Genomic DNA, 26,600 nt, shown 5'->3' with positions numbered 1-26,600 from the left:
GGATAAATTAAGAGTTTAGGGTTAGCAGATACACGCTACTATATATAAAATAGGTAAACAACAGGGACCTACTGCATAACACAGGGAACTCGACTCAATATTCTGTAACAACCTATTTGGGAAAGAATTTGAAAAAGAATGGATATATGTATATGCATAACTGAATTGTTTGTTGTACACCTAAAACTAATTTAATATTGTAAATTGACTATACTCCAAATTAAAATGAAAATTAAATAAAAAACCAAAAGAATGTTATATTTTAGCCAGAAAAAAAAATAAGCAAAGTCTTCTAAATCAAACAGAACAGAATGCCTTATGTAACTAGTGTGCAGAAGAAGAGTCTATAGGATTCCAAAATAGCTGTACTGAAAGATTTGTAGTAAAAGGCTAATGAAAAATTAAAGATATAAAAGGTACCTAAGACAAGAGACTGTAAGACTGAGGTAGTTCCTACCACTCTGCTCCTTCCTCCTTCACTTGTGAACTCCTTCTAGTAGTCCTCTGTCTGAATTGCCTTTCCTCTCTAAAAAGACTGCATGACCATAAGCAAGAGTCTGCCAACTAAATGGCCTTATAGGCACCTCCACATCTACCTTCATTGAAAGACCCCGTATAGGCCCCTCCCAGCATTGACAATATTGAAGGATTTTTTTTTCTGGTAAACTACTTCATTATTCTACTAAACTAAAATGTTAATGCCGAGGGGGGACTAAAATTAAAATTATTTTAAAAAAATCCTTGCCAAATTCTGGTAAATATTGGAGTGACATTCTCCATTTTCAATTCCACTCAGAACCTGCAGATGGGATCCTGGCAAAGCTGGCATCTGCTTGCTAAGGGTGAAAATTCTTACCAGAGTCAGCTCTCCCAAATCTGTCTCTAATATCTGGTAGGGGGAGGAAAATAAAATATCCTTTGCACTCTCTTTGCAAACACTCTTGAGTCCAAAGAGTTATGCAATACTGCAAGAAATATTTCTTGTTTTTCCTGGTTTAAAAATTGGCAAGATGTTTAAAAGAATTTTTTTTTTTTAAGTAGCTCTATGGTCTAAAGTTGGCCAGAGACTAGAAGCTGATATTCAGAGCCTTATAGGAATTTTTCATAAACCTTTCCCTCTAAGCATATCAAAGGTGATATAGTTGGATGGATAGATCAACCTATGATGTCATTGAAGTTGTAACCCAATTCCATGAGGAATTAAAAGCAACTGTCCTTATCTTACAGATCTTTGCAAAACTCGAAGTGTGACTCCAGAAACAATTCAAGGTACTTACTGGAAGACTTACATTCTTTCCTTGTGCCTTTGAGGTATAAATATTTCATCTGGTATCTTTTGGGAAATTTTATCTAGACCATCCCCAATTCCTAAAATCAGAGGAAAAGGGGAAAGAGGCTTTCTAAAAATTCAAGCTGCCCTGCAGTTTCCATAAGACTACCTGTCAAAGACAAAAACAAATCTTAAGTGTCTTCTCCACAAATATTAACAGGAAAAAATTTAAAAATTTTAGCCATCTGAGCAGAAAAAAACTTAAATTATTCCTACTGTCTTTTATAAGCAGTAAATTTTATATTATTGTATTGTCTCATGGCTGAATTTTTGTTTTGTTCTGTTTTTTTTTTTTTTTTTTTTTTTTTTTTTTGTCTTTTTGCCTTTTCTAGGGCTGCTCCCATGGCATATGGAGATTTCCAGGCTGGAGGTCTAATTGGAGGTGTAGCCACCGGCCTACACCAGAGCCACAGCAATGCAGAATCCAAGCCACGTCTGCGACCCACCCCACAGCCCACGGCAACACCAGATCCTTAACCCACTGAGCAAGGGCAGGGATCGAAAGGGATAGAACCTGCAACCTCATGGTTCCTTGTCGGATTCATTAACCACTGCACCACGACGGGAACTCCTCATGGCTGAAATTTTAAATGAAATTATAAGGTCTCTGATTACATCTGTCTATATGTTTATGTGTATCTATGTTCTAGATATGTAGTATTCTATACCTCTAGATAGTATTACCAAAATTAATTTGTAAAAGAGCTCTACAATTGACTTAAACAAATGCTCACATATATTTAGTATCCATAAAAATTCTCCAAATTATGATAGAAAATAACCCAAATGCCTTTTGGGTTCACATGATTTGGGAAAATATTTTGTATTAAAGTTTATTGTGTGATTCAAATAGATATGTATTAGAATTATCAGCCTTTAATATAAACATACTGCTTTTATTCTACCTATGTTTACTAGTTAATAAATCAATGTCAAAAAATTTGTCAATAAGAAAATTAACATACTATGATGAAATTTTCATAAGGAAGTAAAACCTAATTGTTGAAGACAAGTAAATTAAATAGATGCAGGTAGGGTAAAAAGTTTATAGGTAAACATTTAAAATAATTCCCCCAATTATTTTTGGTAACCTGAAACCTTAAAGTTTTGCTAGGTTAAGTTAAATGATGAGTCAAGTTAAATTCATGGAATATCCAGATCATTTCCAAGTAAAATAAAATATTGAAACATTAACTATTAATCAGAATTTTACATTCTTTGCTTCCTTTTACAGAGGAATTAAAGATATTTTAGATTGTTAATAAGCATGTTCTATGCCACCCTGAGAATTTTTTTGTAAGAAAGCACATAATTCTAAGAAATCATGTAAATATTTATAAGTCTGCTAATCCATAGAATGCTAATGTAAAAGACAGTTCATAATTGGCTGTGTCTTAGTTTACACTAGAAATATGAGGTTCTTAAGGGTTAAAAATGCTAATATGTGTAATTAAAACTACTAGAAATAAGGGAAAGGAATTATATGTGTGGTCAGAACTGCCTAAGATTGGAATACATTTAATTAAGTAAATGAGTTTTAATATCAAAAGTAAGCTGGTACAAAATTAGAATTTTGTTTTTCTCTCTGTTAAAAAAAAAAAAGTTATTTTTTACTATTGGTCCACTCTTGATAATGAGAGATTGCAAAAGAATTTTGTTCACCTTTTAAATAATCTGCCTAGAAAAAACAGAGATCTTGTGTCTTGTCAAAATAATCACTATACTCCATGTTGTGTTCATCAGGTTTTTGATTACTTAAGTAAGCCTAGTCTTTCCAATATTGAAAGAATTAAATTAATCCCACAACCATGTACCATTCTTTATTTGTCTGTGAAGTCTTTGTCACTTTGGTTAAATAGGTAACTCAGCATTGTTTCACAGTAACCTATGATTCTATACGACCAAGTATTTTAAAACCTTTTGATATTTTTGACAAACTTCCCGTAAATCAAATTCTAAATAAAGTCTTTCTGATTTCAAGATAACTGTGGGCTAGTCCAGAGGGCCTATGGGACATCTCAAAAAGATTTGTTTTCTCTCTGTGTAAGAAGGGAGATGTTGGCGCTCCTGTTGTGGCTTGGCAGTTAAGAGCCCAACATAGTGTCAGTGAGGATGTGGGTTCAATCTTTGGCTTCAGTCAGTGGGTTGGGAATCCAGGGTTGCTGGGGCTGTGGTGTAGGCCTGCAGCAGCAGATATGATTCAACTCCTAGCCACTGTAACTTTTATGCTGCAGATGTGGCCTTAAAAAGAAAAAAGAAAAAAGGAGAGAGATGTTAAATTAGGCTTAGTTGACATATTAAATTACATGAGAAACTGCATTTTTTAAGAAATAATACTAAACCATCTTTATGCTTTGTTTGTATAGGTTAAAAGTGTATTCCCTAAATTATGTAAAATTCCTAGAAATCTAATATGTCTTGAATAATGTTATCAGACATAATTCCAGTTATTATCTTTAAATGTTGTATGCTATGGAAATAACCAAATATCTTTGTCCCTACCATTATAATAAACTCTCATTAAATCTTTAATAATGGGCATTTTAAGTCTTTTGTCCCTAACAGAGAGTTACTGTTTTCCGTTGCTTTGGCAAAAGTGTTCTTACAAAAGTACTACATCTCCAAGGAGATTCATGGGAAGAACTTTTGACAAGTATAGTTTTTTGATAACTTTAAGAACATAAAAATGGGGAGTTCCCATTGTGGCACAGTGGAAATGAATCCAACTGGTGTCCCTGATGATGCGGGTTTAATCCATGACCTTGCTTAGTGAGTCAGGGATCTGGTATTGCAGTGAGCTATGGTATAGGTTGCAGATGAGGCCAGGATCCTGCATTGCTGTGGCTGTGGTGTAGGCCAGCAGCTGCAGCTCCAATTCCACCCCTACCCTGGGAACTTCCATATGCTGTGGGTGTGGCCCTAAGAAGCAAAAACAAAACAAAACAAAACACATAAAAATGAACTGGGTGAGAATTTCCAGAACTAATGGAAAAATTGGATTTAAGCGGAGTAAGGAGTTGGGACTGAATGAAATGAGAAGGGAAATGTTTCTTAATGATTTGTTTTTCCAGGTGTAAGCAAACCTTCTCTTTTCAAGTTATCAGCAGCCTGGTAAGATACGTCTTTGTGAACAAATATGAAATATTTACTTTTTCTACCTGCTTGTTCCCTCCGAAATTTGGAAACTATTGAGTATTCTTTTCATGGCATATAACATAACTATATGCTAGTCATTTATCTAAGATAAGCAAAAATCTGGTCTCTTTGTAACAGGACATATTAGAAACATTGGCTATCTGAGGCTTTGGCTGGAGTATCTGACTTGAGAGAAAGATCACAGACTCAGATATGAGAAAGCTTTAGGACACTGCTTGAACTTTGGCTTGGTTTTCTGGCCTCAAGAAGTTCTTGAGTTCAATCTGAGATTAGTTATAAAAAGTTCTAGGAAAGGAGTCTTAAGAAGAGCTTATAAGGTCAATCACTGTTCTTGCCACACTTGTATAAATAGTTAAGCCAAATTTAATGCAAAAAAATCAGTTTTGCTGTGATGTTCCTTGGAAAAAAAGAAACAGGGATAATTGCAGAGAAAAAATTATGTTTTCACCTTTGTGTATACTAGACTGTAGTCTTATTAATTGTCTTTGAGGTTTTGTTATTTACCTGTAAATCTGATTGGATCCTGTTGCACCTGGGTTAACTGTTCTAGGTAAGTTGAAACTCAGTGAGGTAAGATCACTGAGCAAGCCACTTGGTTTAAAAGGGTGATTCCTTCATGAAGGTCTTAAAAACTCACTTGATTTTGATTGGTTTGGGTCTGGGCTCTGAAAGATACCCCAGATATTGGGAATTACCTGGCTTATAATAGTCATAGTAATCTTCTGGTGCACTGTGTTTTCTCAAAGGCTTTCTTTATTTTTTGGCCACACCCATGTCATGTGGAAGTTCCCAGGCCAGGGATAGAACCCGCACCACAGCAGTGACAATGCTGGATCCACAACCTGCTGAGCCTCCAGGGAACTCCTCAAAGACTTCAAGTGTGTGTTCACAGCTGTTCACCACCAGGCAAATGATCTGAAGATGGGAACATAAGAAAGGAATGAAGAGAAGGATTCGTTTAGAGATTATGGGCCTGAAGTCACAACCTGGCACTATCCCAAGGATTAAGCAGAAACCCAATGACCCACGAACACCACACAAGGATCAAAAAAAGCAGCTGTGAGAACTGCAGAGCCATAGCTGAGAACGATGCTTAATGCCTTAAATTTTGATCACATTAAGCTAGGAGTCTGATAGAAGTGTGTGTTTGGGGGCTTGTTAAAAAAGAAATGTCAGGCTCTGTATGGAGTCTCTTGTGCTAAACCCCACGTCATCAAACCAAGACTTAATACTTAACCTAACTGCGGTGACAACCTCCCCCAGGAATGCTGTTTTCACTGGTCAGTCTGGCATTTTCTGGTCAGCACAGGTAAGGTAATCTGCCATGTAGTCCACTTCAGTCCCTGACAGGTGGGTTACCTAGGCCTGAAAAGTCTGCTCTTTCCCCTCTCCTGCCACAGCAGCCTTCCATGCTGTATAGCTCCCTGGAGCTCTTTGCTACTTACTAGATGGGATGCTGCCCAATTTATGAATCATTTGATAAAGCCAACTGGATCTTTAAAATTTACTCGATTGAATATTTTTTCTTAGAGTATAGTTGATTTACATTGTTGTATCAATTTCTGCTGTACAGCATAGTGACCCGGTCATATATATATATTCTTTTTCTCATACTATCTTTCACCATGTTCTATCCCAAGAGACTGGATAGAGTGCCCTGTGCTGTACAGCAGGGCCTCTTGGCTTACCCACTCTAAATGTAATAGTTTGAATCTACCAACCCCAAACTCCCAGTCCATCCCACTCCCTCTCCCCTCTCCTCAGCAACCACAAGTCTGTTCTCTATGTCTCTGAGTCTGTTCCTGTTTCATAGATAGGTTTATTTGCACCATATTTTAGATTCCTCAGGTAAGTGCTATTGAATCTTAATACTTGCACTTCCTCTCTGTGCACGCCTCACCCACACGGCTGGCATACATCTGCCTGAGTGTTTGGGTTCATTCTGTCTTCCTAGTCTATAACTTCCCTCTCCTCTCCAGATATCAAGCTCTTACCAATTCTGCCAGGGCCATGTGACCCCTATCCCCTTTGTGAAGCTTCCTGGTCATTCACAGACACCACTCCTTCTGAATGCTTGTAGGGACTGCTGTCTGCAAACTTGGCACTGCTTGGTTATGAGATCGTTTTTCATGTTATGTCTTACCTTCCTCTGTTAGTCTATAAGTTCCTTGAAGATAAGGACCATTTTTTTTGTTTTTTATTTTATTCCACCATGTGTATATTCATATATACCATACATAGTGCTAAGTAAATATTTGTGACTCAATCCTTTAAACGGGCTAAAGAACATATGATTAGGAATAAACCTAAGTAACGAAATCTGAATTCAGATACAACATGAACATTTCTGCTTCTGGAACTTAAGATTGTGTGTGTGTGTGTGTGTGTGTGTGTCACACAGAGAGGTAAAACATTTATAACTTAGGCAAATAGCATGAACTCCCTTTATATAAGAAGCCATCCTACATTTTACCAGAAGTGGTTTGATTAGGCTTTATTAGGTGATCTTTTCAAGGATTTCAATCTAAAATTTATTTTTACCAAAAATTAGTAATAAGAAAAAGAATTTATTAATAAATGATACTGGTAGTTTGGTTAATAATGAGGAAATTCTTTATTCTACACACTAAAATAAAGTTCAGATAGTCTCAGCAGTTAAATTTTTTTAAACTAGAAAAAAAAATTCAATAAACCTAAGAGAAGATATTTCCTAAATTTAAAACACTAGAAATTACTAAGGGGAAAAATTCTCCCAGATTTAATTATAAAAAATTTTAAGATTTTGTTATAAGCTTTGGCATAGAAAAGTAAACCATATATATATATATTTTTTTTTAAAAAGGACAATCTACAGAATGGGACAAAATAGTTGCAAATGATGCAACTGACAGGGCTTAATCTCTGAAATATATAAAAACTTATACAACTCAATGACAAAAAAACAAACAATCCAAAATGAAAAATGGGCAGAAGACCTAAATAGACATTTCTCCAAAGAAGACAGAGAGATGGCCAAAAATCACATGAAAAGATGCTTAACATTACCCATTATTAGAGCAATGGAGATCAAAACTACAATGAGGTACCACGTCACACTGGTCAGAATAGGCATCATTAACAAGTCTACAAACAGTAAATTCTGGAGAGGGTGTGGAGAAAAGGGAACACTCTACACTGTTGGTGGGAATGTAAGCTGATGCAACCACTATGGAAAACAGTATGGAGGTTCCGTAGAACTATCACATGGTCCAGCAATACAACTCCTGGGCATATACCCGGACAAAACTACAATTCAAAAGATGCATACCCCTATGTTCACAGCAGCACTATTCACAATACCCAATGTATGGAAGCAACCCGAATGTCCATTGACAAATGAATGGATTAAGATGTGGTACATGTACACAATACTACTCAGCCATAAAAAAGAACAAAATAATGCCATTTGCAGCAACATGGATGCAACTATAGATTCTCATACTACGTGAAGTAGGTCAGAAAGAGAAAGGAAAATACCATATGATATCACTTACATGCGGAATCTAAAATGTGCTACAAATGAACCTATCTACAAAACAGAAATAGACTCTCAGACATGGAGAACAGAGTTGTGCTTGCCAAGAGGGAGGAGGAGGGAATAGGATGGACTGGGAGTTTGGGGTTAGCAGAGGCAAGCTATTACATTTAGAATGGAAAAGCAATGAGGTCCTTCTGTACAGCACAGGGAACTCTATCTCCTGATATACCTGTGCCAGGGAAAGCACATGTCTTTCACTGACAGAAGTAAGAGGGGCAATTTCCTAACTTTCCCTTGAACAAAGACATCTCTGTCTACCAGGAGAGAGAAATGGACAACTGAAACGAAATTGATAAATTCTTTTTTTCTTCCTCCCCCCCCTTTTTTTTTACAGTCACACCTGCAGAATATGGAAGTTCCCAGCCTAGAGGTTGAATCAGAGCTATAGCAGCCAGCCTACACCACAACCACAGCAATGCCAGATCTGAGCCGCATCTGTGACCTACACTGGAACTTGAGGCAACACTGGATCCAGATCCTTAACCCACAGAGTGAGGCCAAGGATTGAACCAATATCTTCACAGAGACCATGCTGGGTTCTTAACCCGCACAGCCACAGTGGGAACTCCCTCAAACTGATAGCTTATTGAAGTTCCAATTTACTGATGATTCCACTGACTCAAAAGATGCCACATCTAGGAATATTTTTCCATTATCAAATGCCAGAAGTCTAAATACAAAATTGCTGGGGGATGTCAGAGGAAATGATGGAACTTCTGAGGAACTGGATGTCATAGCCACTGCTCATATGTGCCCTCAGGGCACTAGATGTGTCTAATGTAGAGATCTGCCCATTGGTGCAAACTCTGAGTTTTTCTCCACTTGAGGTCAAGACTTTAGGGACTCAGCTATAGTCTCTTCATTGAAGGAGCAGAGCAGGCTCTTTGTTCCTTGCCAGGAGTGGTACCTTCCAGCAGCTCTCTCTCATCCTACTCAGCCAGCTACAGATCCCAGCAACCCTGTGCAAGCTGACATAGTTTAACCCCTCACACCCTACTATCAAAAAGACTGGAATAGCATACAGTTACTTCCGTAAAATGACAATCCCAGCATGACTCCTCCAACTAGGAAGTCAAAAGCATCCCAGGGACTTTTAAATAGATAAGACAGTGAAGGAAAAAGGCAGGCAGGAAGGAATTTTATGGACTGGTATGATCAAAGTCCCCCTAAATCCCCTGGTGGCCAGGCATAGTGGCAACCTGTACAGTCCATTTCAATTCTGACCAGTTCTTTATTACTTAGTGAGCATCCAATTGATAGAAAAGCTGAAATCTATAAATCATCCAATATTCTGGCCACCTGTGAAATTTTTGTAGTTTGGAAAAAGGAAGAATAAAGCCGATGGCAAAATTGAGAAATTTGAATTTTCTTTCTTTTTACAGCCACTCCTGTGACATATGGAAGTTTCTGACTAGGGGTCGAATTGGAGCTGCAGCTGCCGGCCTACACCACAGCCACGGCAACACCAGAGCTGAGCCACATCTGTAACCTATGTTGCAGCTTGTGGCAATACTGGATCCTTAACTCATTGAGTGAGGTCAGGGATCCAACCCACATGCTCAGAAGAATAGTCAAGTTTTTAACCTGCTGAGCTACAATGGAACTCCAGAAATGTGAATTAGTTAGACATTTGCTTTATCCCCTTGTCTAGTCCCAAATAGCTTTGACCTGTGTATATTAAATGATTATGCAAATATAAAGTATAATACTAACCATGTTTGTGTACACAGTTTGAATCCCACAGATTAATAGATCAACTTCTCCAATAATGAAAAATCAACACACAGAAACTAAGTAGTTGGCACATAGTAACTGTTCAAATGGTTTCTGAGGGAGCTGGAATTTTATGAAAAAGTATATGTGTAATTACATACATACTTTTTCAGGGCAGAGTGTCCATCATCTTTTCAACTGACTCTTAGCCCCAAAAGGTTAGCAACAACCAGATTAGCATACAGCATTTCTTTTCATCTGTATTAAATATTACACACATAATAAAGCACTGGCCTTGTCATTATGTCATTTCCCACTTTTTCTAAATAAATAGCATTGTCCTTGCCATAATCTTAAAGACTATTTAAAGCAATGAAAACAAAGATGTGTAAGTGTTAAATGAGTACATTTATAATGTTCTTGGAATTCCCGTTGTGACTCAGAGGGTTAAGTACCTGACACAGTATCTGTGAAGATGTGGGTTTGATCCCTGACCTCACTCAGTGGATTAAGGATCCAGCATTGCTGGATAGGTCACAGATGAGGCTCAGATCCATTGTTGCCATGGCTGTGACATAGGCCAGTAGCTGCAGCTCCAACTTGACCCCTAACCTGGAAACTTCTATACGCCCCAGGTGTGGCCCTAAAAAGATAATGTAAGGAAAAGAATATATATATGTCCTTGTCACTTTTCTGTACAGTAGAAATTGACAGAATACTGTAAATCAACTATAATGGAAAATATAAAAATCATAAAAAAATAAGTAAAAAGAGAAAAAATAAAATTAAATTAAATACAATGTCCTTGAGCATTATCATCTATTTGGCTTGAAGAAATAATGTTTAGTTTTCTTAACAGTTTTCTCTTCCTAATGGCGTTTCCTTCTAGTGTTCATTTTAGGGAAAAAATATAAATTTTCACAAATATAAACTGTAAGATTTTTAACTTTTTAAAAGCTTCTATCAATCATCACACTATTTGGGGGATACTAATCCTATTTGCCAGAAAATTCAGATCTTTTTATATATCAAGTGTTTATTTATTTGAAAAATAGGCCATTAAAAGTAACTGGTGAGTACAGAGATGAATTATAAGACACTTATAGGATTTTTTTTTAAAGGAACCTTAGGTGGCTGGCAGGATAAAGAGAAGAAGCATGATAAAAATCTAAAGAACGAGTGAATATTTGACATTTCAACAGCTCAAGGCCGTATAAATTACTTCCAACCAGAATTATTCATTTAAATTCTAAGCCCTCAAGCAAAATGTCATAAAGGAAGAGAAACCATGAAGTGCCTCTCAGCACTTTATTCTGACCAACAAAGGAGAACTTGGTAGCAACGTGGGAGTGACAGAAACAGGGGAAAGAGACCATGTCACCTTGGAGCTCAGAGAAGAAAGGAATGAAGTGCTGGACATTTCTGAACATACATTCCAGACTGACTTAAAAGCTGACTTCAAAAGTTTCAGGAAGAATAAATACATGCCAACAGACAGAGATGCAAAGAAAAAAAATGACTCATGAAGATCAAAGATCCCAAGCAGTGACATTCTGACTATACATTCAACTGATTCAAATAAAAAATGCTGGGGGGCATGATGGACATCAGGAGACACTAGATTGGCTGTGGGAGGAGCCTCCTGACAAGCTCGGGCTTTTAAAGGACAAGAGTCAAATATAGGGGAACACAAGACAAAAATAAAGGCAAGTATAAACCACAGCACTAACTGTTAGGAATAACTCAGATAAGTCAAAGACCAGAGGGAGCAGGGACTTGAGGACGAGACAACGTTGTTTAAAGCACTTGACGTATGTCAGGTAGTGTAAACCATGAAGTTTGTGTCTGTGTTGCCACTTCCTTCATTTTAAAGAGAAGAGGCAGAGATAAGACGGTGGAATAGAAGGACTCGAGCTCACCTCCTCTCAGTAAAGGGAAGAAGACGGCTGCAAAGAGGTAAAGTCATAGCTGTGCTATCATATACCTGTTAAAAAATGGAACAGAGATTTCCATCTAATGAAGGACACATTCCTTCCTCACGTGTCCTGCATGTGGAGGAACATCCTTCACTCCTGGCTTTTCCTCATCTCTCTCAGCCCTCCACTCTGGTGGTGATGGAACACAGCTGATTGGTGCACTTGGAAGGAGAAACCATGCTCACAAGTCCTTCCTTCCCTCTTGCTGCCTGTGCAAGCAATGCTCTCAGCCTTTGAGGTAACTTAGAGGGGAAGACCTTGCCCCCTTGGAAGTCTGCAGTAGTCCAGATCAGCCTATGACTGATGGGGAGGGTCTCTCAAATCCTGGGCCGCAGCTTTCACTCACCAGCTGCCAAATATGCCGAATTCCCCAATATCAGTTCTCTTCGTCATGTAGATGATAGTTTTATTTCCCATAGGCCTCATTTTTGGGCGGTCCTTTTCTCAGTTGGTTCAGAATAGAGGTTTTTCTACAAAGCACTGTTCTTATGACCTCACGTTTGAGCCCTAACCACTTAGCAATGACATTTCACTTACGTTTTTGTGTAAGATGAGATAAGGCTTACAGACGGCATAGAGCACTGTCACTTTGTGACTATCTTTCTCAGGAAATGAAATATTTTTCTAAATTAGAAATGGCAAAACATGATTAAGAGGAAATTGGAAATCAAGACAAGAGAGGGGATGGTAGAAGAACACATAAAATTTTTTTAATAAAGTCCATTCTTCAAACCCAGAAAAATGATATTGCAGCAAGATTAAATGGCTTAGGTTACCACCACAGAGCTATTTTCAGTAATAGTTGAGAAGTTATAGAGTATGGAAAAATGTGCCCAGAAGACTAGAGATTTTTTTTGTCAATTATGTCTCGATAAAGCTGGGAAAAATAAAAAGTAAATACAGTCTTTAAGTAACATTAAAAGAAGAGAAAGCCCCAAATCATGGCAGAAACATTCCCAGTGCACACTTCAACAGTCAAAGCACATTTGAATTTTGGGTGAGAGTCGGGATTCTGCATGTTAAGAGAGCTACGGATAAGGAGAACATTCAGAAAACATTGAAGAAAGTGAAGATCCTGGATGTCATGTCAATTAGAAAAAGGTTGGGAAGCTTGGAATTTTAGTTTGGATAAGAAAAGACAGCGATAAACATGGAGAGTGACTTTAGATCTATTTAGATTTTTCTTGTGTAAAATGAAGGTGCTTGAAACTGATGAGGTCTTTAGGATCCTAATCTCTCAAATTCTGTGCTTCTTCTGCACAAACACAGAGTCATAGTTTATTATATAATCCAGTAATCCCACTCCTAAGCATAAATGCGGAAAAGAAGAAAACTCTAATTTGAAAAGATATATGGACCCAATGTTCATAGCAACTCTCTTCAATATCTTGTAATAACCTATAGTGGAAAAGAATCTGAAAAAGAACATGTATATATATGAATCACTTTGCTTTGTATATATATGTGTGTGTATATATACATACAAATCACTTTGCATTACACCTGAAACATTATAAATCAACTACACTTCAATAAAAAAGCAAATAAAAAAGTTAAATAAAATGTACCAAAAAAAGTCATAATAAAGGACCAAAGAATCTGATGCATCTTACTTAAAAAGACAGAATCAGGGTCAATGGGTAACTGTTACAAAGAGGCAAATTTTAAACTAAATATGAAAGAGTATTCTAACAATTATGTGTACCCTAAAAGAATAGGGTATCCACAGCTAGTTAGTAGACTGACAATGGAGAGATCAAAGGATAATGATGGTAACGGTGATGTTTGTAATATTTGTATTTAATTGTTACCATTATCAGGACAATGCACTGTCTATTCTTAACACGCAGGCTCTGGGACCAGCACCTGACATACCTTATCCCACGTACAGATGAGCTTCTCTCAGGACTGCCAAGATGGAAAGGTCTTCAGTGGATGGAGAGATGGTCTAGACCAGGGATTCTCAAATTTTGGAGGAGTTGGTCAAACAGATTGCTGGGACTGAGTCTTAAGGTTTGGGTTAGATCCTCAGAATTCACATTTTTAATAAGCTCTCAGATGAATACTGATGTTCAGGAACCACACTTGGAGAACCTCTGGTCTAGATTACTTCCAACTTTCATCTCAATGCTAAGACTTTAAGTTTTGATAACTATCTTAACATTTTTTCATGGGAAACAGAGAGATACCCACTCCTCCCAGAACAAGACCTTAAAACAATACAATCTTTAAAAAATCAATCAGGTCACTGAAAGACTTTTAAAAAACCCACCTTTCCCTCACTTCTTTATTTCTTAAAATGCTATTTTTGTTTTAAGTAGAGTTAAAATACTAAATCAGCAGAAGAAAAAGAAAACTTTTCTTTCTTTGCCTTGGGTCTTCATTATTATACAATTTCAGACATTTATTATTGTTATCTCCCAGGAACTGAAATTTCAAAAAAAAAAAAAAAACTTACACTATAAAAGAAATCATTCTCAGTACTATGTAAAGAGAGTGTTGTTAAAGTGCTTTGAAATTCTGGGAAGATAAACTTTATGGCTGGTGGTGAGTATGGGAATATTTGAAAATGGTGTGTGTGTGTGTGTGTGTGTGTGTGAATGAGTGCATATATCCCATAGAATAGTAAAATTTCACCCCTCGTTGCTTCAGGTGACTTTTCTCGGCTATTTTTAATACTTTTCATTATTTGGATTTGCAGCACCCCAGGGGTCTTTAGCTATTTCAAGAGGTGTCATGAAATTCTGAAAAGTTTCTCAAAATAACACTTTAAGTCACTTCAATTGAAAAAGTACATATTTTCTGTTGAGAAATTTCCCAGATTGGTGAAAGGGACAAAGAAGGATGTTTAGAACTGAAATAAACAAACAAAAAAAGAACCCTGGAAATTGCCAGTATGGATTTACATTTCCATTCTGTGCTGGTTCCCAAATGAAATGCAAAGTGGTTGTAGTCTGTGTCCATTGAGATATGGCATCTAAATCAAACAACAAACAAATGCCCCACATATTTTGAAATAAAAAGAATTTTTTTTGGACTATTCGTAATTATCTCATTAACAGATTATCTGGAATGACTAAAAGCCAAGATTTTTTTTCTTTTCTAGACTGTTTTTGTACTTAGAGGTGCTGAGCTGTTTTCCCAATGCCCTAAAAATTTCATTCCATTAATGTTAAAGGTGCCACTAAAAGGTGCTGGAAGGTTGTTCACGGTACTTTCGCAAAGGAAAGTTTTCATCTCAAATCATGCAGCTTTTTCTTTTCTTTTCTCATCTTTTCTTTCCTTCCTCCTTTTCTTTCTTTTTTTGTCTTTTGACTTTTTAGGGCCACACCCATGGCATTTGGAGGTGCCCAGGCTAGGGAGTGAATCAGAGCTGTACCTGCTGGCCTATACCACACCCACAGCAACATGGGATCCTTAACCATAAGTTTGTTTTCTATGAGTCTGTTTCTGTTTTGTAAACACATTCATTTGTACCATATTTTAGATTTCCTGTACACATATGGTATTTGTCTTTGTCTCACTTGCTTCACTTAGTATGATCATCTCTAGGTCTATCCACATTGCATACAGTTTCCTCTTAAAACTGTTCTCAGAGCTGGGGTGAGGAGACAGAGAGGGTTTTACATTCGAAAGGGCATCTGGGCCACTAGGTAAAAAGAGAGAGCTGAGCACTTAATGTTGTAATTACATCAAAAAATTGATTTTAAAAACAAACAAGCCCCTGCTAATTGTCTGTACATGAGAAAGAGATGAGGGCCCACAGGCTTTTCAAACCCCAAGCACACTTGCTCTACAAAGAGCCACAGATGGGCCGGGGGAGATATCAGCTGTGGACAGGCTTTGGGCTCTGATTGGACAGAGCATTAGCAAAGGACTGGATGCATATTTTAGCACCAGCTCTGGAGCTTTCTCTGTTCCTCAGGTCCGCTTCCTATAACTCAGATTCTAAGGTGCTCACTGGACTCATCATGTCTGCCCAGTTCTTGCTACTCCAGTATTTCTCACCCTTTAAACCGATGCCAATTTTTCATCAATATAAACATCTCATTCACACCTCCCCCAGAAATCCTAACACGGTCCTCAGGATTAGGGGAGGGAAAACTCCAGCTGGGAGTATTTTCTTTGTAACCTAGCAGCAATAAGGGTGTTGTGTTTTGTTTTCTGAAGTTGGCATTATAAAAACAATAATTTTGTTATATTTTTATAAAATAAAAATAAATTACAAGATCGATTAAGTCAGATTTTTCACTTGCCTCCCCTGCGCCAATCCCTACCTCCCAAAGTTTCTTACAGCCCTTTCCTCCAGCTGAGAATTGATGCTCTAATCTCTATGTCATGCCCAGGATTGGCTATATAACTTTGGGGTCCAGTGCAAAATGAATATGCAGGATTCCTGGTTCAAAAATTATTGAGAATTTCAAGATACTAACTGCAGAACATTAAACCAAGGTGGGGCCTTTCTAAGCTTGGGGTCTTGAGTGACTGCATAGATCCCATGCCGTGAAGTTGGCTGTGATCCTGGCTTTTCAGCTTCTGCTACTCCTGTGACTGACTCTCTCACTGTGACTCCTGAGAGTTGCAACTTGATTGGCTGAGATAAGCATTTCATTCCAGAAGATGTCACAGGTTGCTGGTAAGCTTTCTCACTGGTGGGCCCTTGGTTAGTTAAATCTACCAGGACCAAGCTTCTGGGTGTGACCAGAATGAGGGGGTTGGGATGGGGGTAGAGGATGGATATCCTAGCACAGAACGTGGGCCCCAGGGTCAGTGGGCAGGAAAGTTTTCCTAAGGAGGGGATGTGAGTGGGCAGGCAATCCTTAACAACATTGGAACAAATTATAAAAACATGAATTCCTACTTGGAGCCTGAAGCCAGTGGACATAACATGGAGTCATAATATTTCAGAGGCTAGTTACCGAGGGAAATGAGATAGTGGCCTAAACCAATGGGATGTAAAGCCCTAATAATTGTTATTGCAACTAAGGGAGCTTGTACAAAGTGGAACCTGATTAAATACATTAAAAACGTATGTGTGTAACACATAGGTTGTCAGGCTGTTGACTTTGTGGTTATGTACCCAGGGTGAGTATTACTGTGACGTAAACACAGACTCCATGGACCCAGAACAGACACACACCAGGGGCTGCATCTGGGTTCAGCTATACAGAGGAAATTGGTACTTACAATGGGAGCCAAGAGACAATCTATTAATAGACTGTGGCTGGTGATATTTCTAATCTGTTGATGAGAGAACATGCTTCCTTTAGAGAAAAAAGAATTTTCCAAATTCTTTCCAGAGAAAGGTTTAAGCTGCCCTTGATTCTGTCAGTAACTGGGAATGATCATCCCACTCTGGTTATATCACTATGATCACACTGGCTCCTCTTCTGGGCTTAGAAAACTCATTCTCATATTTTTTCTCTAAGGATTTTTAAAATCTAATCAATGACCTCCTTCCAATTTACTGAATTGTGTCTTCCTTTTTTTTTTTTTCCTTTTCTTTTTCTTTTTTGGCCACCTTGTGGCATATGGAGTTCCCAGGCTAGGGATCAGATCTTAGCTACAGTGGCGACCTAAGCCACAGCTCCGGCAACACCAGATCCTTAACCCATTGTGCCTGGTTGGGATTGAACCTGCATCCTGGCACTGCAGAGACACCACTGATCCCATTGTACCACAGTGGGAATTCCTTAGTGATGGATTTTTAACTCCAGGTCCTACCTTTTGTCATTATCTTCCCCTTTCCTTTCATCTCATTTAAGCTAAATTTAATAATCTACACAAGAATTTAAGTGGATCACATGCAGGATTTTGAAACATGAAGGATGCTGAATTCCAACAATATCAGTAACTTTCACTGTTCAGGAATTTTTCCCCTGTGTATATGTGAGACTAGGTGAGTGTGTATTTGTGTGCATGTGAGTGTATTTAAAGAATACTTAGATTGATAACATAAGGAAAAAGTCATAAGGAAAAAGTTCAAATTGCCTATGCCAAGTAATGCCAAGTAGAAATTTCTACACAGTCCTCCATGACACATGATTCTCACCAAATGGCTTTTTACAAAGAAACTTGCACATTATTCAATTCTGAAGAAGAATTAGGAAAGTAGAAGTCTAAATAGCAGTGATTTGGAAGAACAAAAAAAAAAAAAAAAGGTCCATGCTAGAGCATTTGAGCAGGTAAGGGCTTTGCACCCAAAGTCCCATGCAGAGTGGGCTTTCTTCTGAATAGTCCAATTATGAGCAGGTGGCTACACTTAGCCTTCCCAATGACTTACACTTGCCAGAAACACTACACTTTGGATGCAGATCATATTAGCTGTTACAATAGGCTTCCAGAGACTGAGGGTAACTCCAAGTGAAAAAGATCTTACCATTCAACTTTCTAAGTCAACTATACTCCAATAAAATTTATTTATTTTATTTTATTATTTATTTATTTTTGCCTTTTCTAGGGCTGCTCCTGTGGCATAGGGAGGTTTCCAGGCTAGGGGTCTAATCGGAGCTGTAGGTTCCAGCCTACACCAGAGCCACAGCAACGAGGGATCTGAGCCGTATCTGTGACCTACACCACAGCTCACAGCAACACTGGATCCTTAACCCACTGAGCAAGGCAGGGATCGAACCTGCAACCTCATGTTTCCTAGTTGGATTCATTAATCACTGAGCTACGACAGGAACTCCCAATAAAATTTATTTTTAAAAAAGGAAACTCCCTCCTCTCTCTCTTTGAATGTCAGCTACTGCACAGACACAAAAATCATGCACTTAGAGAAAATGGAATTATAAACAGCCTTAGGCTGTTACTCTTTCCCTTCCACTCTTCAAAAATTATTTGGGGTACAACATTCTAGGACAAGGAGAATGCATAAGAAAAGCAAGATTTCAAAAATGTGGTAGGGAGTGTATCAAAATGTCTCAAACAGTTCTCAGCGTGGGTGCAGAACTATCACCTCACAGATGTTCTCACACTCTGAGGGGTTCATTGGGAGAGCATATCATCACAGAGTTTAAAAGCCCTTAATCTCATGAAGGACAAATCTAAATATATTTGCTATTAAAAGAATGGGTCTCTTCTTTCATCATGTAGGTGAAAGCTCATGGAGCCACATTTTAACTGTGAGTTTGTTAAGGAAGAGTGAGAAACAACTTTCCTGGATGCCTAGATTGGGACCAGTGAAATCTTGAGCAACTTCAAGACCTTCCCATTTTGAATTTTGCATAGAATTGGTAGATCCCTGATTCTTTGATGATCAGAAATTCATCTTGGACTATGTCTAATACGACCAGATGTTCCACTTTCCTGGGACAGTCATGGTTTGTGCCTGATGTCTTGGTATCTCATTTGATTTTGCCTTAGTCCAGAATGCATTGAAAGGTTTTTAATGATACATTATTATTTTTGATAATAGTTGCATGAAAATTAGCAAGAGTTTGATAGACCTCCAGTTTGCACTTCCAGAGTCTGATAACCATCTCGTCCTGTAGCATGTAAAATATCCATGTTGTAATCATAGTTCACACTTAACATGTGGTTAAATCTGAAGGATGACAAGTGATATTTCACCTCTCCTTAGCTGACCCTTTCTCCAGCAGAATGTATCAGCTATATATTACTTCATACTAAACTATTCCAAATTTAATGGCTTGAAATAACAATGGTTTATTATTTTTCACAACTCTGTGAATTGACTGGGTGGTTCATCTGCTCATCTCATCTGGGTTTACCCTTGTGGCTGCATTTACTTGGTGGCTGGGCTAGGTAAGGAAGTCCAGGATGACCTCACTTATATGTCTGGGCCTTTGGTGATGGCTGTCATCTGGCATGCTTTGGTACTCCTCCATGTGGCCTCTAGTTTGGACTTCTTCATAGCATGATGGTTTCAACATTCTAGGCTCAAAGCTGCAGGACTTCCCATTAAGGCTTAGGCTCTAGAATGCACTCAACATCACTTCTACCCCACTCTCTTGGTTAAAGCAAGATATAAAGTCAACCCAAGATTTAAGCATAAAATTAGATTCCATCTCTTGGGGGAAGGCTGATAACATTCCATTATTGAAGAGCATTTACAAGGAAAGGCAGGCTTTACTGAGGCTGTTACTATAATAATCATAATCTACCACATCTTACTTCAAAGGATAGCATGCACATCACTTGCTGATAAATTGAAGTACTGTTAGATACAAGTAGTTGGGGACACTGACATCATTCTGTTCTCTAGTGATAGAGGTAGGAGTATTTGATACTGTTAACCCTACTGGTTATACCTTGTCCTACTCTGAGTTCTCTGAGATGCACAAAGCTCTTGGATCTCCATACAGCAGGGCTGCTGACAAACATGGGAAAAATAATATGTGTAGAAAATAGAGATAGAGCAATTCTACAACTATTTATTTTATTTTTTGGTAATTTTTTTCTTTTGCAATAAATTATTTAAGAAGCAATGAACTTTTAATTCAAGAGTATGAGATAGCTTTCCATTTCTTCAAATCATTTTCAATTTCCTTTATTAATGTTTTATAGTTCTCAGCATAAAAGTCTTTCACCTCCTTTTTCAGGTTTATTCCTAGGTATTTTTTTTTTTGATGTGATTTTAAAAGGGGCTGTTTTTTTACTTTCCCTTTATGATATTTCATTATTAGTATAAAGAAATGCAACAGATTTCTCTCTACTATCCTGCTACCTTGCTGAATTCCTTTATCAGATCTAGTAATTCTTGTGTGGAGTCCTTAGGGTTTTCTATATATAGCATCATTATCATCTGCATATAATGACAGTTTTACCTCTTCCTTACCAATTTGGGTACCTTTTATTTCATCTTCCTACCTGACTGCTGTGGCTAGGATCTCTAATATTGAGTAGAAGTAGTGAGAGTGGAAAATCCTTGTCTTGCTCCAGATTTTAGCCAGAAGGTTTTCAGCTTTTCATCACTGAGTATTATATTGGCTGTGGGTTTGTCATAAATAGCTTTTGTTATGTTGAGATATTTTCTCTCTGTACCCACTTTGTTAAGAGGTTTTTATCATGAATGTATGTCAAATTTTATCAAATGCCTTTTCTGCACCTGTTGAGATCGTCATGAAGTTTTTATCTTTTCTTTTGTTGATATGATGGATTCGAGTATCTTGAACCATCCTTGTGACTTTGAGATGAATCTAACTCCATTGTGGTGCCTGGTCTTTTTTATGTGTTGTTGGATTTGTTTCGCTAATACTTTGTTGAGAATTTCTCAATCTATAGTCGTCAAAGATATTGGCCTATGATTTTTTTTTTTTTGGTAATGTCTTTGTCTAGTTTTGATATCAGGGTGATGGTGGCTTCATAGAATATCTTTGGGAGTGTTTCCTCCTCTTCAATCTTTTGGAAGTGTTTGAGAAGGACTGGTATAAGTCATTCTTTGCATGGTTTGGTAGAATTCTCTAGTGACATCATCTGGTCCTGGAGCTTTGTTTGCCAGGAGTTTTTAACAGATTCTATTCCACTGCTAATGACCAGTCTGGAGGTTCCCAGGCTAGGGGTCTAATAGGAGTTGTAGCTGCCGGCCTACGCCACAGCCACAGCAACGTGGGATCCAAGCCACGTCTGCAACCTACACCACAGTTCACGGCAATGCCAGATACTTAACCCACTGAGCAAGGCCAAGGATCAAACTCACAACCTCATGGTTTCTAGTCGGATTCATTAACCACTGAGCCACGACAGGAACTCCTTATCTATGTCTTCTTGATTCAGTTTTGGTGGTCTGTATGTTTCTAGAAACTTGTCTATTTCTTCTAGGTTGTCTAATTTGTTGGCATATAATTTTTCATGGTATTCTTTTATGGTTTTTTGTATTTCTATGGTATCAGTTATTATTTAATCCTCTTTCATTTCTTATTTTGTTTATTTGGGTCATCTCTTTTTTCTTGGTGGGCCTGGCTAGGGATTTGTTGATTTTGTTTGCCTTTTCAAAGAACTAGTTCTTGGTTTTAATGATTTTTTAATATTCTTTTTTAATCTCTATATTTAGAGATTATATTTTCCCTGTGATCTTTATTGTTTCCTTCCTTCTGTTGACTTTAGGTTTTATTTGTTCTTCTTTTTTAAAATATTTTAGGTGGTAGTTTAGGCTGTTTGAGATTTTTCGTTTTCTTTTCTTTTCTTTTTTTTTGATATAGGCCTGTATTGCTCTGAACTTCATTGTAAGGACTGCTTTTTCTGCAGGCCATAGATTTTGTACTGTTGTGTTTTCATTGTAATTTGTCTCTCTCTCTCTCTCTCTCTCTCTCTCTCTATATATATATATATATATATATATAGTCTTTTGAGGGCCACACCCTTGGCATATGGAGGTTCCCAGGCTCCCAAATTGGAGGTGAAGCTGCCAGCCTGTGCTACAGCCACAGCAATATGGGATCCCAACTGCACCTGTGACCTACACCACAGCTCACGGCAATGCTGGATCCTTAACCAATGAATCAAGGCCAGAGACTGAGCCTGCATCCTCATGAATACTAGTCAGATTTGTTTCTGATGAGCCATGACAGGAACTCCTCTCAAGGTATTTCTAAATTTCCTCTTTGATTTCATTGTTGACTCATTGTTTTTTTTAGTAGCATGTTTTTAGTCTCCTTGTAATTTTTTCTTTTTCAGTTTCTTTTTCTGTGGTTGATTTCTAAGTTCATGCCTCTATGGTCAGAGAAAATAGCTGAAATAATTTCTAGCCTCTCAAATTTGTTGAGGCTTGTTTTGTGCCCCAGCATGTAGTCAGTCCTAGAGAATGTTCCATATGCACTGGAAAAGAATGAAGAATGTGTATTCTGGCTTTTTTTTTTTTTTTTGGATGTATTATTTTAAAAATATCAATTAAATCTAATTGTTCTATTGTATCTTTTAGAATCTCTGTTGTCTTATTGATCTTCTGTCTAGAATATCTGTCCATTGATGTGAGTGTGGTATTAAAGTCTCCTACTATTATTGTATTCCCATCAATTTTTCCCTTTATGTCTGTTAGAGTTTATTTTATGTATTTAGGTTCTTCTATATTGAGCGTAGGTATCTTTTTTTTTTTTTTTTTTTTTTTTTTTTTTTTTTTTTTTAATTTTATTTTCCCACTGTACAGCAAGGGGGTCAGGTTATCCTTACATGTATACATTACAATTACAGTTTTTCCCCCACCATTTCTTCTGTTGCAACATGAGTATCTAGACATAGTTCTCAATGCTATTCAGCGGGATCTCCTTGTAAATCTATTCTACGTTGTGACTGATAAGCCCAAGCTCCCAATCCCTCCCACTCCCTCCCCCTCCCATCAGGCAACCACAAGTCTCTTCTCCAAGTCCATGATTGATTTTCTTTTCTGAGGAGATGTTCATTTGTGCTGGATATTAGATTCCAGTTATAAGTGATGTCATATGGTATTTGTCTTTGTCTTTCTGGCTCATTTCACTCAGTATGAGATTCTCTAGTTCCATCCATGTTGCTGCAAATGGCATGATGTCATCCTTTTTTATGGCTGAGTAGTATTCCATCGTGTATATATACCACATCTTCCGAATCCAATCCTCTGTCGATGGACATTTGGATTGTTTCCATGTCCTGGCTATTGTGAATAGTGCTGCAATGAACATGCGGGTGCATGTGTCTCTTTTAAGTAGAGCTTTGTCCGGATAGATGCCCAAGAGTGGGATTGCAGGGTCATATGGAAGTTCTATGTATAGATTTCTAAGGTATCTCCAAACTGTTCTCCATAGTGGCTGTACCAGTTTACATTCCCACCAGCAGTGCAGGAGGGTTCCCTTTTCTCCACAGCCCCTCCAGCACTTGTTATTTGTGGATTTATGAATGATGGCCATTCTGACTGGTGTGAGGTGGTATCTCATGGTAGTTTTGATTTGCATTTCTCTTATAATCAGCGATGTTGAGCATTTTTTCATGTGTTTGTTGGCCATCTGTATATCTTCCTTGGAGAAATGTCTATTCAGGTCTTTTGCCCATTTTTCCATTGATTGATTGGTTTTTTTGCTGTTGAGTTGTATAAGTTGCTTGTATATTCTAGAGATTAAGCCCTTGTCAGTTGCATCATTTGAAACTATTTTCTCCCATTCTGTAAGTTGTCTTTTTGTTTTCTTTTGGGTTTCCTTTGCTGTGCAAAAGCTTTTCAGTTTGATGAGGTCCCATGGGTTTATTTTTGCTCTAGTTTCTATTGCTTTGGGAGACTGACCTGAGAAAATATTCATGATGTTGATGTCAGAGAGTGTTTTGCCTATGTTTTCTTCTAGGAGTTTGATGGTGTCCTGTCGTATATTTAAGTCTTTCAGCCATTTGGAGTTTATTTTTGTGCATGGTGTGAGGGTGTGTTCTAGTTTCATTGCGAGCGTAGGTATCTTAATGAGTGTAATATCTTCTTGTATTGTTCTTTTTGTCATTATATAGTGTCCTTCTTTATCATTCTTTATGGCCTTTGTTTTAAAGTCTATTTTGTCTGATATGAATGTTGCTATACCTACTTTGCCATTTTGTTTGCATGGAATATCTTTTTCCATTCCTGTACTTTCTATGTGTGTCTGTTGCCATAAATTGGGTAATATTTTAGGTAGCATATTATAGGATCTTATTTTATTATCCAATATGCTACTCTATGCTTTTTATTGGAGCATTAGGTCCATTGACATTTCAGGTAATTATTGGTAGATATGTATTTACTGCCATTTTAAACCTTGTTTTCCAGTTGATTTTGTGTTTCTTCTTGGTTTCTTTCTTTTCCTTTTTGTTTTTCTTTTTATGGTTTGATTGTCTTCTTTTGTATTGTGCTTGTGTTTTCATCTTTTGTGTCTTTTCATCTTTGTGTGTGTTTTGATTTGTGGAAAAATTAATATTGTAAAAATGGCCATACTACTCAAAACAATTTGCAGATTTAATGCAATCCCTATTAAATTACCCATGACATTTTTCACAGAATGAAAACAAAAAATCCTAAAAATCATGGAACTATAAAAGATCCAGATGCCAAAGTAATCCTGAGGAAAAAGAACAAATCTGGAGGCATAACTTTCCCAGGCTTCAGATAATACTGCAAAGCTAGAGTAATCAAAACAGCATGGTATTGGCGCACACACACACACACACACACAACATTTGAATCAACGGAACAGAATAGAGAGCCCAGAAATAAACACACACACCTACAGTCAATTAACATTCAATAAAGGATGCAAGAATATACAATAGAGAAAAAAAGTCTCTTCAGCAAGAGGTATTGGGAAAGCTGGACAGCTACTTGTAAATCAATGAAGTTAGCAAACTCCCTCACACCCTACAAAAAATGAACTCAAAATGGCTTACATATTAAAATATAAAACTTAACTCCATAAAACTCTTAGAAAAGAATATAGGCAAAACATTCTATGACATGAATCATACCAATATTTTCTTATGTCAGTCTCCCAAAGCAAAAGAAATAAAAGCAAAAATAAATGGGCTAATCAAACTTTTAAGTTTTTGCACAAAAAGGAAACCATAAACAAAACAAAAAGACAACCTATGGACTGAGGGGGAAATATTTGCAAATGATGTGACCAACCAAGGCTTAATTTTTAAAAATAAATATAACTCATATAAGTTAAGAACAGCAATGGCACAACCCAATCAAAAAGTGGCAGAAGACCTAAGCAGACATTTCTTCCAAGAAGACGCACAGATGACTAATAAGCCCATGAAAAGATGCTAAACATTACTAATTACTAGAGAAATGCAAATCAAAAATAAAATGAGGTATTATCTCACACCAGTCAGAAAGGCCATCATTAAAAATTCTACAAATAATAAATGCTCCTACCCTATTTTTGGGCATATAAATTAGTTCAGCCACTCCGGAAAACATTATGGAGGCTCCTTAAAAAACTAAAAATAGAGTTACCATATGATACAGCTATCCCACTTCTGGGCATATATCTGGATAAAATTATAATCCAAAAAGATACATGCATTCCAGTGTCCACTGTAGCATTATGTATAATAGCCAAGACATGGAAACAACCTAAATGTCTATTAACAGTTGAATGGATAAAGAAGATGTGGTATATACACAATGGACTCCTACTCAGCCATAAAAAAGAATGAAATAATCCCTTTTCAGCAACATGGATGGACCTAGAGATTTCATACTAAGTAAAAAAACAAATACCATATGATATTACCTGTATGTGGAATCAAAAATATGACACAAATGAATTTACAAAACAGAAACAGACTCATGGATGTGGAAAACAAACTTATGGTTGCCAAAAAGGAAAGAGAGTTGGGGAGGCATAAATTAGGAGCTTGGGATTAGCAGATATAAACCACTGTATCTAAAATAGACAATAAGGTCCTACTGAATAGCACAGGGAGCTATATTCAATATTCTGTAATAAACCACAATGGAAAGAATATAAAGATATATATGTGTGTGTATTATAGAATCACCTAAAAAAAAGAAGCAAGGAGACTTTTAAAAGTTCTTGACCATGATGAACATGTAACTTGCACAAAATACTTATTAACATTTAACATCATTGGAGCCACAGTAACATCACTATTTAAAAACTAGAGGAAGAAAGTGTGATGATGAAGCATCAGTATCTACCTGAAAATTACTAGTATTTTAGAAATACTATGCCCAGAAATAATGATTTATAATCTAATTTATGGAATTTCAAAGTATTTTGGAGTTTCATTCTATCAAAAATAAATCTCACTACTATAAATGGGAATCACTTAAAAAGTTTGTCATTGAAGATAACATTCATTGCTTTTCCTGTGAGAATACAAATGCAAATTTTGGTGAATAAATCATCATAGAAAAAAACAATATTTTTACTAA

The 26,600-nt window shown here is 37.2% G+C and overlaps 1 protein-coding gene across 1 annotated transcript in view; it reads right to left on the bottom strand.

Annotated features, from left to right (window-relative positions):
- Positions 1–1,597: 1,597 nt before the first annotated feature.
- Positions 1,598–26,600, bottom strand: part of UBE3D (ubiquitin protein ligase E3D) — a 581,163-nt gene continuing 556,160 nt past the window's right edge. Inside the window, exons 14-15 of the transcript XR_014807535.1 lie at positions 5,182–5,401; positions 1,598–3,571 (exon numbers count right to left, since the gene is read on the bottom strand). The gene's annotated coding sequence lies outside the window, so the exon portion shown is untranslated. The remainder of the gene's footprint in view (positions 3,572–5,181; positions 5,402–26,600) is intronic.

This window comes from Sus scrofa, chromosome 1 (genome assembly GCF_054392235.1).
Source record: "Sus scrofa isolate SSC_HxYL_T2T_F1_AM1 chromosome 1, Sscrofa_HxYL_maternal_Yorkshire_Landrace_v2.0, whole genome shotgun sequence".
Taxonomy (NCBI): domain Eukaryota; kingdom Metazoa; phylum Chordata; class Mammalia; order Artiodactyla; family Suidae; genus Sus; species Sus scrofa.
This window is presented reverse-complemented; position numbering and strand designations above follow the sequence as displayed.